Source organism: Callospermophilus lateralis, chromosome 13 (assembly GCF_048772815.1).
Source record: "Callospermophilus lateralis isolate mCalLat2 chromosome 13, mCalLat2.hap1, whole genome shotgun sequence".
NCBI lineage: Eukaryota > Metazoa > Chordata > Mammalia > Rodentia > Sciuridae > Callospermophilus > Callospermophilus lateralis.
This window is the reverse complement of record NC_135317.1, coordinates 30,734,633-30,749,760: the sequence shown is the minus strand read 5'-3', so window position 1 is coordinate 30,749,760 and position 15,128 is coordinate 30,734,633.

Below are 15,128 nucleotides of genomic sequence, written 5' to 3'. Positions count from 1 at the left end.
GATTCAGGTAAGAAATAAGTAATTGATAAAAATTGTCATTCAACAAATGAAACATATTTTTCATTTCTACTTATTTTAGTACTTCCTTAAACACAAAGAACAGGAGGCTTATAAAAGCCTATATTGCAAGTGCTACATGAAACTTTCTGTAAAGTGTATGCAAAACTACAGAGCAAACTTATATAGTTCCTCTTTCCTACATAGTATAAAGGCAAAGGATGATAGAAGTTCAAAATTCATAGGGAAACATCAAGTGGATAACACCAATGAGGTTTTAAATGTAGACTATTTTACAAATAACTGTGTAAGTCAGCTATTGACTCCTTCTGCCTAATTAGGTATAATTAATAAATAGTTCTGGTGTATTTAAACCATGATGTAAATATTTACAGGTTTGTAGAGCTGGGAAACTGACAATAAGGAAGCAACAGACCCAAATTCCCAAAAACAATGATCAAGAAACAGGGTCTACAGGGTCACCTGTTCTAAGAAGTTAAGAATCCAGACAGTAGGTTAAATAATTTAGAAAGGATTAGTGGTTGGTCTCGTTGGTCTCAACTATTTGAGTATCATTTATATTGATAAATTTCCACCTTGGAGTACTAGCTTATATCAAAAAAGCAAATCTGCATTTTACTTTAATACATGGCAAAGATAGGTTTCATATTTAATGCAGGGAACAGTTCTAGCACTAAAATACTCAGTTCACATCAGATACTTCCACTTAGAGAGCTTATATTTTTCCAACAGTCTTACATTGTTCTTAATTTCCCCTACATATTCATTTTTTATGTTTCCTACATTTTTCATTTTTTATCTTTCTTGGTTATTTCACTGTGAATCAAATCAATTTTTTTCTAATTGTATTTTGAATATTGGCTGCCTATGTTAAAACTGCTGCTTTATTGTGTGTATGGACACTACTGTGTATATGGCTGTTTTCTTATTAATTCTTAAGGTTTCTTAGATATATCTCAAACAGTCAGAAATATTTTAAAATATATTTGTTGTGATTTTTTTAAAGAAATAACAAAATTTTGAAGCTATTTATCCGTTGGGCCATCAAGTCAATATACTCCACATTAAAAATCCACTGTTCAGAGTCTCAATCTTAAGTTATTTTACAAGAAAGGTTGTGAATGTGCTGAATGATCTTTTGACATCTATGCAAATAATCACATTTGTTTAATACACACACACATACACATGAACACATACAGTAAAGCAGTGGCTTTGATTAGGCAAACAATACTCAAAATACAATAGAAAAATTGATCCCATTCTCAACTGTAACAAAGAACACGAAATAACTAGGAATGAAAAAAAAAGAAGACAAAAATGTAGGAGAAATGTGAGAAATATAAGAAAATGCAGGATTACTGACAAATATTATATGTATATAAAATTGCATATAGAAATTATACACTGATAAGTTATATATCGATAAATTAAGATATTATATATATTTTTTTTCTTTTTTTCCCCTCTTTAAGACAGATGCAGACTCCAACTAGATGGTCTCTTTTTGGTCTCTTTTATAATTCTCCTTTTGGTATAATCCACAAGGCCATTTAGGTTATTAACAGAATCAAAGAACATTTTGATCGTGATCTTCACCTTTTAAAGGGAATGAGGCACAATCCAAAACGAGGCACAATCCCCTGAGGCTTCTCAAGGAATCTGGCCATCTTGGACCTCATCCCTGCAGCCCCCTCCACCGGGGATCCCAATGTGTCCAGAGACTATAAACCCACTGGACTTCATCAGGCCAGAGAGGGCAGGTGATCAACAGGCTCCCCGCCCCCGCACAGCCAACAGGGCCCAAGTTCCCGCCTTCATCTACAACGAAGCCCCAACTTCCTTAGCGGGCTACCAAAGCGAATGGGTGCCTAGGGCGATCTCATGTGCCACTTGCCCTCTTAGGAATGAAACCAATGCTCTTGATCAGGGTCGGGGCCTGACTGCCAGGAGATTGCATCCTCCTGGTCCCAGTTCCCAAGTATTGGGGAAAGTTCCTTGGGGGTTGGACACCTTGCAGCGCAGGGAAGAGACACCGCTCCAGACATTTTGCCTGTCCAAGGGGGTTCCTGGATTCCGGGGGCGCTCAAAGGTCGACATCAGGCTCCCTTCGCTCCCAACGCCAAGTCTGGAGGGCCCTGGAACCCCTTGGTGCCCAGCCCAGGGCCTTGCGAGTAGCCGGCAGGGTTGGTTCGGCTCGCGGCTGTTAACCCCAGGCGGTGGCGCGCGCGGCGGAGGAAGAACAGACCCTCACATGGGATAAGGGCAGTGGGCCAAAGGCCTACCAAGCGCGGTTGGCGTGGGTGACTCGGATCTGGTCTTCCCGCCCACCTCTGGCCCGCCCCGGGCCAGCGGCCCTGTCGGATCCCTGGCGTGGCATCCGCCCCTCGGGTCACCCCGCCTCCCAGCCTCTGAAGAGCGCTTTCCGCCTGCGCGCAGGGAGGGGACGTTAGAGCGCCCCGCTTCTTGGCCAGGTAAGGGTAGGGGCTACGCCGGGGACCCGCGGGGGGTGGCGTCTGGAACGCGGCGCTGGGCCTCTGGCTCTGGGGGCGTGTGGGGCGCACCCCGGGCTCGGAGAGCGCGAGACGGCTTGGCTGTACACCTGTGTGGACACCGAGGACGTTTGTAGGGTTACGGAGGGATATGAGAGCTGACTTTAAGGAAAGAATAAGAAGGAGCAATTGAGCGGGGCTGGAGGGGCGAAGTGGAGAGCCAGTGCGCCCAGGTCTGGTCCCCGCGGTGAGGACCTGTGGCACGCGTGGCGCCGCCGCTGCCGCCTACAGTTCACCCTCAAACCTGTACTGAGGGGTGATTTCTGTAGGAGCTGGAGCCCCTGCCTCACCAAAGCATTTGTAAAGGAGTTTTCCTTTTAAGAATAGAGAAAGCTGAAAAGTGCGGTCCTTGTAAAGCCACAGAAATCTTGCCTGAAAAGGATTCCTTCTCAGCTTGCTCACCAGCCGCCTTGTTCTCTTCTCCAGTACTTTGTATTTGCGTCTTGCTAAAATTCCCCTTTGAGGATTTTTTAAAAGCAGCTGTTATTAGGATGGAAGTGGGGGCGGGGGCGTGTGTGAAAATCCAAAATATCTTCCTAGGTTTTCTTAGGGCTTCTGTAGTTTGGTGAATTAACTGATTGTCCAGGCATCCAAATGCTCAAGAAGTTTTGTAATTCATACTAGTCCAAGTAGCTTCAGAGTTACTTTAGGTGATTAAGAGCTTTGTGTTCCTCGTTATGTAAAAGTGCTAAACCCGAGAAATGAGTTACAGTCTTGCTGTTCCTGCTTAAAATGTTTAAGTTCGGATCCTGAATATTTATCTTTATAATGCCATGATATTTGTTGTTGTGTTACAGGCCCAGGACCACAGCTGCAGCGTTAGATGTGTATTGTGTGTCTTGAAATCTGAACGTTATATTTTCAAGCTTTGCTAAAGGTAGGCTGATAAATTTGCCAAGTTTTCTGGATTTGGCAGAGCCTAAGTGCTAAGTTTTGACAGGTGAATGGGGTTGTATGTTATTCATGCTTATTTTGATTTATTACATTATAAAAAATAGTTATTTTAAAATGGGAAGATTTAGTAATGTATAAGCTTTCAAAGATAACGTTCTTTATGAATATATTGATGTGATGTCTAGCATGTGAAAAATTACTCTCATCTGTCTTGGTCCCTTTTTATTATTATTCTGGGGACAAAAAAATGCAAAGTAAAAGATTCATTCCAATGATCTTTAATATAACCTTAGTACATGTGTCTATTGGAAGAGATTTTGGTCACATCACATCATGCCATCATGTCATCCTACACTTCCTTTTTCAACTGTCTTTACAGCCTGATATTTTTTTGCTTACATTCTTTGAAAAATAACTTTTACCTATTAAATCTAAAACATTTGAAGATCCATAAGTTGCTACTAAGTTTAATCAAACAAATATTTGAAAGCTCAAATATACTTTTATAGTCTTTTATGTAACATATAAAAGTTTGATGTGAAATGTTTTCTTTTTAATTAAATTCTGCATTGTTTTTCCCAACTTTTTTTTACAATGATCCCTTAATTAGTTTATATGAATTGATAATTTGAAAGATGATTCTAGAAAACTCCCTTTTGTTGATAATAGAAAATAGTTTCCCATTAGATTTTCAAACTAGGTCACATAAGACCGGTTATGAATTTGGGGGGTAGATAGGGAATCAGGAACCTCAGAATGGGAAACATTACTCTTTAAACAGAAATCATCTAATACTGAACACCTAATATCTACTGTGGACTTTGACCTGGTTTGTTTCTTGACTCATTTACAGTATTAGGACCTTAAATACTTTCTAATCCTCTGTCTTCTTTCTGAAATCAAGGTTACAGTAATAACCTTTCTAAATTTTTTCTTGTAAATATTAACTGTCATAATGAATATAAAACTATAAGCTCACTGGATCCTGAAATACAGTAAGCAGACAGAATGATGCTGGCCACTGTCATTATCCATTATTCCTATATCTGAGGGTAATTAGACATACATAAGTTTATGTTTTTTGGACATTGTTAAGGACACAAAGCCTCATGTGGAAGTCATACATTCCTAATTTAAAAGCTGAATTTAACCTTCAAACATTTTTACTTGGGTCAGCTAAGTATTTTAAAATAATTGGTGCACTTATCAACATTTCCAAATTAGTGAAATTTGCATAAATTCCAAGAGTTCAAGCTTTTTCTGAAAAAACTAGGATGGGTTGCCACTTTGCTTGGGGCATGCACTCTCCACTTTGCCACAATTATTTCATCAAGACCTGTTTCATTCATGTGTTTCACCTCTCTTGTCCCCTCAGACATTTGTGTTTGTAATTTTTTTATGTTGTTGTTTTTACTATGGAAATGTCCCTTACTAAATTAAACAATTAATTGTGTGATCCAAACTATAAGTCAATTTTCATCCTTTAAAATGAGGAAGCAAGTAATCCTGTATTACAATTCACAAAGCATTTCCTCATAAAACTCAGGTGATACTTATATCAACTCTAAAAATTTGTTTGGACATGTGTTATTATCCCATTTTACATCTGTAATGTTGACTCCTACTTTTATACTAGCACTTAAAATATTGATCTAACAACTTGAAAGATTTTTTTTTTTTTAATTTTTGAATTCTCTATAGAGTCACTTTTTAAAGATGGAGGAACTTTCTATGAAATGATAACATCCTGAGACAGGAAGATCACAAGTTCATGTCCTGTAGCTCCAGGTCCAGCATCCAGGTTCAGCACATGGCATCGTGATGTTCTCTCCAAATGGCTCCCATAGCTCTGCCCCTATGGCTTTGGTGTTTGCAGCCCACATGGCCACTTGGCGTGTTTCTGCTGGATTCTTGCAGCTTTCCTAGGTAGATGGTCCATGTTATAGGCATCTCTTAATCTTGGGGTTCTCTACTGCAGCTTTGGTTTCCTTCTCACATCTCCACACATTGCCCTATCTGAGGTGACCAATAGGGACGCTGACCCTTCTACAATTTTCTTGGCCTCTGAGGGAAGCCTCCATGACCCTCCTCGTGCCAGCATCCTACATTCCTTGCAGAACCAGCACAAGTGGTTGATACCAAGGTCTACCACCATTTTTGAGCAAAAACCAAGCCACTGGGCACCACAGCTTCAAGAACCTCTGTGCCTAGGTGGCTGAGCACAGCATAACAACTTCTTAGTTCCTCCCTGTGTAAGCCAGGTGCCCCCATGGTCTCTTCTCAATAAATTTTTACTTTTACCCCTTAAGCATAAGAGGCTCTCAAGCCATCTTTACAATTGTTTATGGGTGAAGTATTTAGCAATTTTTTAGTGCCTGTCATCCCTATAACCACCATAATCCTTGAACAACCAAACTTTCTTAGCCCCAGTTTTACTCCCAATTTTTATTTTTTAATTTTGGTGCTGGGGATTGAACCCAGGGGCCTTGTGCATGGAAGGAAGGCACTCTTACCAACTGAACTATATTCCCAGCCCTTTACTCCCAATTTTCTGGCCAAACTGCAAGTTTTTTAGATCTTTCTGCTTTACTTTCTGCTCCTGATTATCACAATAAACTTGGATAGAAGCTGCCAGCAATATCCATGCCACCACCTGAATGATGTCCTTTTTTAAATATAAGGTTTCAAATATATTACTTTAGCGCATGCCCCGAAACCTCGAGACCAGTTTTTACTATCCACAGTTTTATTGATATTCTAGTCTTCACAGCTCCCACCAAAATTGCCTATTAAACCTTACTTGTAACAATCTAAAGCTTTTCCAGCTTATACCTCTATGAGTTTCAAAATTCCTCCCACAAATTCCAAAAAGCTCCAAAGGCTTCTGAACCACAAGGTCAGTTTAATTACAGCAATGACCCCACTCCTGGTACCAATTTCTGTTTTAGTCATCTTTTTCATTGCTGGGTGATGAAAGACCTACAAGAACAATTTTAGAGGAGGAAAGTTTATTTGATGCTCATGGTTTCAGAGGTCTCAGTTGATAGACAGCTGCCTCCATTGCTTTGTGTCTCAGTTGAGGCAGAACATCAGGGCAGAAGGGTGAGGTGGAAGAAAACTGCTCAGAACACGACAATCAGAAAGTAGAGAGAGAGGAGGGCTGGGACAGAGAGAGAGAGAGAGGGAGGGAGGAAGTATAGAGGGAGTAATAGAGTATGCTTCACTCACCAGAGAAAATATATATACCCCAAATGTACATCCTCAGTAACTTATTTCCTCCATCCATGCTTTACTTACCTACAGTTACCACCCAGTTAATTCGTTCAAATGCATCAATGCATTGATTAGGTTAAGGCTCTCATAAGCCAATAATCTCACTTCTAAACTTTCTTATATTTTCTAACACATGAGCTTTTGGGGGACATCTCATATCTAAACCATAACATTTGGTTTTGAGTAAAGTTTCTGATGCTTTCTTACATGTTTCAGGATAGCAAGCAACTTGCATTTTCATTGAGAAATAGTGTTTTCTGCATGTATTTGGAAAAGTTAACAACTAGGTTGTTTGATATTTGCATTAGATTAAGAAGGAAAATGTGCTTATGTTTATTTATGAAATAATTGTCCCTTAATTGGGTTTCTAGGCCCTTATATTGATATTTTTTGGCCATTATATAGAAAGTATTATGAGATACTTGGAAGAAGTGATTTTGAGGAGTTAATTTATATACTGTCCTTAGAGATGAATTAATTAGTGTTAGAGTATCAAAGTCCATTAATACTAAAATTTCAAGAAAAAATGCCTTTATTTTTCTATTTTTCTCTTCTATAGTATTTTAAGATATTTTCCATTTAATATGCTTTTAAGTTTTGTCAGTAAGATATAGAATTATCATTTTACTTTTTGCTCTAATTTGATGGTCTTTTCCTCCTCAATATTATTCATCTTTACTGTCTCTCTTGATTATTTTTTTCTTGATCAATCTTTACTGGAAGTTGACTACTTTTTAAACATGTTCTTTGAAGAATTTTTGTATTTATCAATCTTAAAATCTTATTCTTTCTCTATAATGTCTTTATTTAATTTCTGTTCTTTCTTTTTTTATTTCCCTTGACTTTGTTTGGTGGCTATATAATATTTATCCTTCCTTTCTAGTATAAATTTTGAGGCTGTATATTTTCCTCAGTGTATTACTTTAGCTGCATGCCATAAGTTTTGATTAATAGTCTCTTGTTATTATTAAATTTAAAATCTATTTTTAAATATTCATTGTTTTCTTTCCTTGGTTTTTGAATTGTTTAGTAGTGCCTTTGTAGTATCTTATTGTATAGTTTTTTAAAAATTTATCTTTTAGCTCTTGATTTATGATATAATTGCATTATAGTTATATGTACTCATAAAGAACATCTCTTTTTTAAATACAAGATTTCAAATATATTGCAGTATGTCCATTAAAATATCTCTGTAATTTTGTAGTTTGAATTCATTTATTCTTGAAAGAACTTTTGTCCATTTAATCAAAAATCATTGAGGAAGTATACTAAAAATCTTCCAATAAAACTCAATTTCTCCATTTTACTATTTCTTTCATTTTTTAATTTTATATATTTTGTAACTCTGTTTTGGACTTTTAACATTTTTTTGTGGATTAAGTCTTTATTGGTAGTAACCCTTTTTACTGCTAATAAATAGTTCTTCCTTAAAACATATATATATATTGGATCAATATTGTCCAATATTGATCTAGACACTCTACTTTCTTTTGTTAGTATTTACATGGTACCGTTATTTGACTTCTAATATTTCTCTGTAGGTTTTATGTGGATCTCTTGAAAGTCACCTATAACTACTCATTTCTATTTTTCATTGGTGAATTGGTGTTAAGAGCTTCTCATTGTTATTGCTATTCTGATGTGTTTTTTTTTGGGGGGGGGGGATTTTCTTTTAATTATACTACTTGAGCTTCCTAAATTTGAGTGTTTACACCTTCGACCTATTTGGGAAAACTTTCAGCTATTACTGATGGCCTTCTCTCCATTCTCTATTTTCTTTCCTCTCAAACTTAGATTAGTTGTGTGTTTGAAAAAGAGAGTTAATGCCACGTAGTTTGACAGAGGGAGTTCAATAGAGGGACTTAATTACAAATGTTTTGGTATGTCTAAAAGCCAAATAGGAGATAATGAGGCAATTTAAAATTTAGAAATATCAAAATAAAACTGTTGTCTTTCCTAGGACTATAGGGATACAATGAGATGATAGCCTTTCCAGAACTTAGAAGTGGAGTTCCATATCTAAAAACACCGCGTTTCTGTGCTATAGGAAGAGGTATCATGAGGAGACACAGCTATTGATGGAGAAACTACCACAAAACTCAGAGAAAACTGAAGAGAAATATCTTGGTGTCTCCCTTTCTCCTATCATTTAGTTTCCTGTTTGGTTCTCTCATTTGCAGAATTTCTTAGCACAAAAGGCCAGTAGGGCAATGAGTGTGGGGAATATAGTTTTGAGATGGCAGCCTTGAAGATTCAGGGCATAATCATAACTCCTTCTTCAAGCAAGCTGGCCATTTCATTCTCTCCATATCTTTTAACTTGGCTCTTATGTTTTCTATTGTTTTGTCCTCTTGTATTGCATTCTGAATAATTGGTTTTTTATTTTGTTACAATAAATATTGAATAAAATATATACTTTTAATCATTTTTGTGTGCAGTTCACTGAATCCATAAAAAAAAAAATCCATTCTCCCTCCCCACACAATTTTACTTTCTGTCTTTGAATTTGACTATTCTAGACACCTCATTCCTCTTTTGTAACTTGCTTATTTCACTTAGCATGTTTTCTAGGCTCATCCATGTTGTTATATGTATCAAAATTTCCTTCCTTTTTAGGGTTGAAGAATATTCCACTGTACACATATAACACATTTTGTTTATCTCTTTATCCATCAGTGGACACATGTTACTTCACTGCTATAAACATGGAGGTACAAGTACTGTTTGAGCCCATGTTTTTAACTCTTTGAGGTCATTTGGAGAAATAGGATTGCTGGGTCATATGATAATTCTGTTCAATTGTTTAAGGAAATGCCACACCATTTTCCACATATAACCCAGCTATCCCACTCTGAGTATTTATGCAAAAGAATTAAAATCAGCATACTGTATTGATGTAGCCACATCAATATTTATAGCACCACAACTCATGATAGCCACAGTATGGAAACAGCCCAGGTGCCCATCGGCAGAACAATGGATAAATAAAATGTAGAAGATAACACACAATGGAGTTTTACTCAGCCATTAAGAAGAATGAAATTATGGCATTTGCTAGGAAATGGATGGAACTGAAGAGCATAGTTCTAAATGATATAATCCAGACTCAGTAATTCAAGGGTTGAATGTTTTCTCTCATATGCAGAAGCTAGACCCAAATAAGGAAAAAAGAGCGAGGGGAATCCCATGAAAAAAGAAGAGAGATTAGTGGAGTATAGGGAAGGATCAGAAAAAGGGGCTGGAGTGGAGGGAAGAAGGAATGGGAAAGGGAGGGATGGTGGAGTGAAATTGGCCAAACTATGCTTGTGCATATGTGAATACACCACAGTGAAATTCACCTTTATGTATATCTATAAGCCATTAATTTTAAAAAACCTATTTATAAATAGAAAGGAGACCAGTAAAGTGAAGGATAAGAGATGGGGGAGGGAGGAGAAGAGAGCAAGGGGAAGTATGGGGAATGGAATTGGAGCAAATCACATTCCATTCACATATGATTATATCAAAATTAATCCCAATATTATGTATAACTATAATGTACTAATGAAAAATGTTGAGGTTTTGATAGCAATTTCACTGAATTTGTAGATCGTGTTGGATAATATTGACATCTTACCAGTATTAAATCCTTCAATTTATGAACATGGGGTATTTTTCCATTTATTTGTGTGTTGTTTAATTTTAATAATATTTTCTAGTTCTCAGAGTATAAGTCTCTCACCTCCTTAATTGACTTACTTTATATCCAAGTATTTTATTCTCTTTGTTGTTATTGTACATAGAATTGTTTTCTTAATTTCTTAGTTTTTTTTTTTTTGATTGCTCATTGCTATTGTAAAGAAATGTAACTGATTTTTGCATGCTGATTTTGTATCTTGCAACTTTGCTGAATTCATTAATTCATTCTGACAGATTTTTCCCCACGTTTTAATTCTGGGGATGAAATGTGTGTGTGTGTGTGTGTGTGCGCGCGCGCGTGCACGTGCACTTTTTAGGGCTTTCTACCTATAAAATCAAGTTATATGTGAACAGTAGTAATTTACTTCTTTCCAGTTGAAAACCCTTTTGTTTCTTTTTCTTGCCTAATTCCTCTGTCCAGAGTTCCCAGCACTATGTTAGACTGAAGTGGTGATAGTGGGCATTTGTTGTCTTCCTCCTAATGTTAGGGGAGATATTTTCAGTATTTCCATTGAGTAGGATATAAGGTATGGGTTTTTCATATATGCCTTTATTATGTTGAGGTAGTTTTTACCTGTGTCTAGTCTGTTTAGTGTTATTTTATCTGGACACAGCATTGAACTTTGTCAAATGCTTTCTCTGCATCAATTTTTAAAATATTAATTATGCATAATAGTGGGGTTCATTTTGACATATTCATACATGCATATAATATAATTTACTTCATTTCACTCCTAGTATTTCCCTTTCCTCCTTCTCCTCTTTCCATCAACCCCTTCCTCTAGTAGGTGTATTCTGTTTCTAAAGTGCCTGTCTTTTTTGTCATTCTATGATCATTGTTTTATACTATAGAAAGACATTGTTTTGAGTATTTGTATGATTGAATACTGTTGATTAAAAATCACATTTTAGACATACTCCTGGTAACTTTTAGTGTCCAGCTCCATATCTTTCTGATCACTTCAGAACTAATTACTAATAAACTAATAAAACTAATAAACTAATAAAAATAATTCTCTGTCCCATAGAATTAAAAGCATGTAATTTATTTTTAAATACTTTTATTTTATTTATTAATTTATTTTTATATGCTGCTGAGGATCGAATCCAATGCCTCACACGTGTAAGGCAAGTGCTCTGCGCTTGAGCTACAGCCCCAGCCCAAGAATTGATTACTTCTTCACCTGCTTGACCATGGCACCTTATGCATATTTCTATGACCATGTTTCATAATATATTTTAGCTACATGTTTATTAGGCTGTCTACAAGTTGCCTATCTTTGTATCCCCACAACTTATTGAAATATTGACATGGCTCCCACAGCCTCACAGCCAGGCCTAGTGGTCCTTCCCAAGAAGCAGTAGTAAAGCTGTGGAATGGCCAAGCGGCAGCCCTGGAGGGTTCCGGCTCTGGTGGCAAGCAGGTGAAGCCTGCCATGCAGGTGTGGCAGGCCTGAGTAACCTCAGATCCATGCCATGGTGAGCTGGGGCAAGGCGATCTGTCACCCCGCAGCAGCCAGGCCTGCATACAGTAGGGATGCCCACTGCAGAATTGCGCTCACACAGTGCTGCAGCTTCAGACACCAGACCTAGCATAAGCAATTCAGTGATTTCAACCTCCACTTCCTGAACTGGGGAGAAAATGGAAGTAAGGCAAACCTGAATGGGATTCAGGGCTAACCAATAGCCAAAACATAATTAGCATAATTTTGGACCAATAGCATCAGTACTTTTCCAAACCCTAGTTAGCATAAGCTTGGATCAATACTAGTGACCCAAGTGCTGTGTAAATCCCTAGGCTACCACATTCAGATGGGGAAAAAAAACAGCTATGGCATCTCCTCTTGTAAGAGTTCTGTTCCTGTTATTATTCAATAAATCCTACTCTTATACTTACTCATCCTGGTTTGTGGATTTCATTTTTAAAATGTATGAGAAAAGAAACCTAAAAGAACAAGAAATTGATGGTGAGCTGCTGGGGTCTGCTGCAACACTGGGGGGTATGGCCCACCACTAAGAGCAGCAACACTGTCTGCAGAGGCCTGTAACTTGTGCAGACCCCACCTGCCAGCAGAAGCTTCGAATCAAGTTTCCATCACAAAACTCCCATTTCAATACTTTGTGAACCTTTGATGTTCTATCGTTTTCTTGTTGAATTTTTATGCCTGCATATTAAAAAAAACAAGAGTTAATTCCTAATAGTTAATGTCTCCAAAATGAAAGTTGTGTTCAATAACACTACTTCTTGAAAGGCAGTATTTCATGTAATGAATGTTTCTCCTGGTTGAAAACTTGTATTTCAGAAATTTAACAAGATGATTGGTCTCTTGGTCTAACATTATATTTTATGGATGGCATAAATGCTTATTTGCATGACTCAAGCAGATAGATGTAAGAAGTAGTTATTTTGTCACTGATTATGAAATCATTAAAGAGGATGATTATTCCTGATTACCTCTTTGCATTTTGGATCAAAAGCACAAATTTCATAAAGATTAAGTGTTCTAAGAACCGTTCAGAAGTGTCTCTTTATGTAGTGATATAATTTTTAGCAGGCATTCAAAGCCATTTACTAGATGATGTGCCCTTAAGTATAATTAATCATAATATGATCCTTATTTTATTTTGGATTTCCATATTCTTTTCAGTTGCCCCTAATCCTTATTTTTCTTTCTTACTTTAAAAAAATGCTTTTTGAAGAATGATATTTATTAATTTATTCAACAGCTATAAATTTAATGTCTACTCAGTACTAGGAACAGAGTTAGGCATTATCAGACTTGAAAGTTAGCAAGATACATAAGTTCTCTTCCATTAGAATTAATTGATAAATAAACATTTGCTTATTTAACTCACATTTACTGGTTGTCTACCATGTGCTAGCCATTATTGTGGAAATTATGGATACATCAGTAAAAATAACAAAGTCCATGTCCCCATGTAGGTTACATTCTAATGGAAGAATACAAAAGTAAGTGTAGAAGTCTAACTGTGAAGGTTGGTCAGAAAAGGACTTCCTAAGAAAGTCATATTTGAGCTGAAAATTAAGAGATGAATGGAATCAAAGAAAAAGACTAATTGAGGCCAAACCATTATTAAGGATAGGAATGAACTCAGTATATTTCATGGACATTGGTTTGTGCTTTTTTAGGTGAGAAGACTTAGGAATTTATTACTGCTTCCCTTCTTTTTCAATTAATAATGAAGTGAGGGCATCCCCTGTGAAGTTTTGTGGGAGGAGGTAGACCGTAAAGAGGGAACAATCTGAGAAGAGAAAATTTGAGGACAGATATTGTGAAGTAATGACTTCAGTGAAAAGGGAATATTCAACCAGGGCAGTGAAGTAAGATCGCTAAGCAGTGTGTTGAGGGTGTCCATTGTAGTCAACACAGTTATTAGAGTTCTTTTCATCTACAGGCCCAGGCGTGAAGAAGATACAGGGTTTACCCTGAAGTGTTTCCTATAATGTTTTTATTAGTGAACTATACTTCTACATAATAATGGGGTTCATTTTGACATGATCATACATACATGGAATTTAATTGACTCCATTTCAGTCTCTTTTCATTCTTTCCTCCCTCCCTCCTTTTCCCTTCCTCTACTATTCTGGTCTTCCTTCTATTTAATTATTGTTTTTGTAATTGATGCTTTATAGGTATATAGAAGGGTGAAATTCATTGTGATACACACACACACACACACACACACACACACACCATAACAACATAATTTGATCAATTTCCATTACTCTTTGCTCCCCCTCTAAATCCTTCTACTGATCTTCCTCTATTTTCATGTGATCCTCCCCATTTTATTATTATTATTAATTTTTGCTGTATTTTGCTCTAGGTTATACAAATGAGAAAAAAAGTGACCATTGACTGTCTGAGTCTGACTTATTTCACTTAGCATGAAGTTATTTAGTTCTACCATATATCTGCAAATTCTATTCATTTTTTTATGGCTGAATAAACCTCCATTGTGTTCGTACACCACGTTTTCTTTATCAGTTCATCTGTTGACAGGCATCTGGACCATTTTCATAACTTGGCTATTGTGAATCACATAGCTATAAACATTGATGTGCCTGTGTTACTATAGTATGCTGATTTTAGTTATTTTGGGTGAATACCAAGAAGTTGGATACTGGGATGGTGGTTCTATTCTTACTCTTTTAAGGAATCTCCATACTGCTTTCCAAACCGGTTATACTAAATTGCAGTCTCACTAACGATGTATGAATGTATCTTTTTTTTTTCCACATTCTCAGCAGTGTTTATTATTATTTGTAGTGATGACTGTCATGCTAACTGGAGTGAGATGAAATCTCAGTGTAGTTTTGATTTGCATGTTCCTGATTGCTATGGATGTTGAACATTTTTTTTTAAATCTATCTGTTGGCCTTTTGTATTTCTTCCTTTGATAAATGTCTGTTTAGTTCTTTTGCCTATATATTGATTAGTGATTTTTTTTTTGGTGTTAAGTTTTTTAAGTTCTTTCCATATTCTGGATGAGTCCTCTGTCAGGAGAGTAGCTGGCAAAGAGTGTCTCCCATTATAAAGGTTCTCTGTTCCTTTGCTGTGCCATCCCATTTATTGATTCTTATTTTTTTTGTTTCTTGAGATTTAGGACTTCTGTTAAGGATATCAGTGCCCATGCCCATATGTTGGAGTGTTGAGCTTGTGTTTTCTTCTAGCAGGTGCAAAGTTCTGG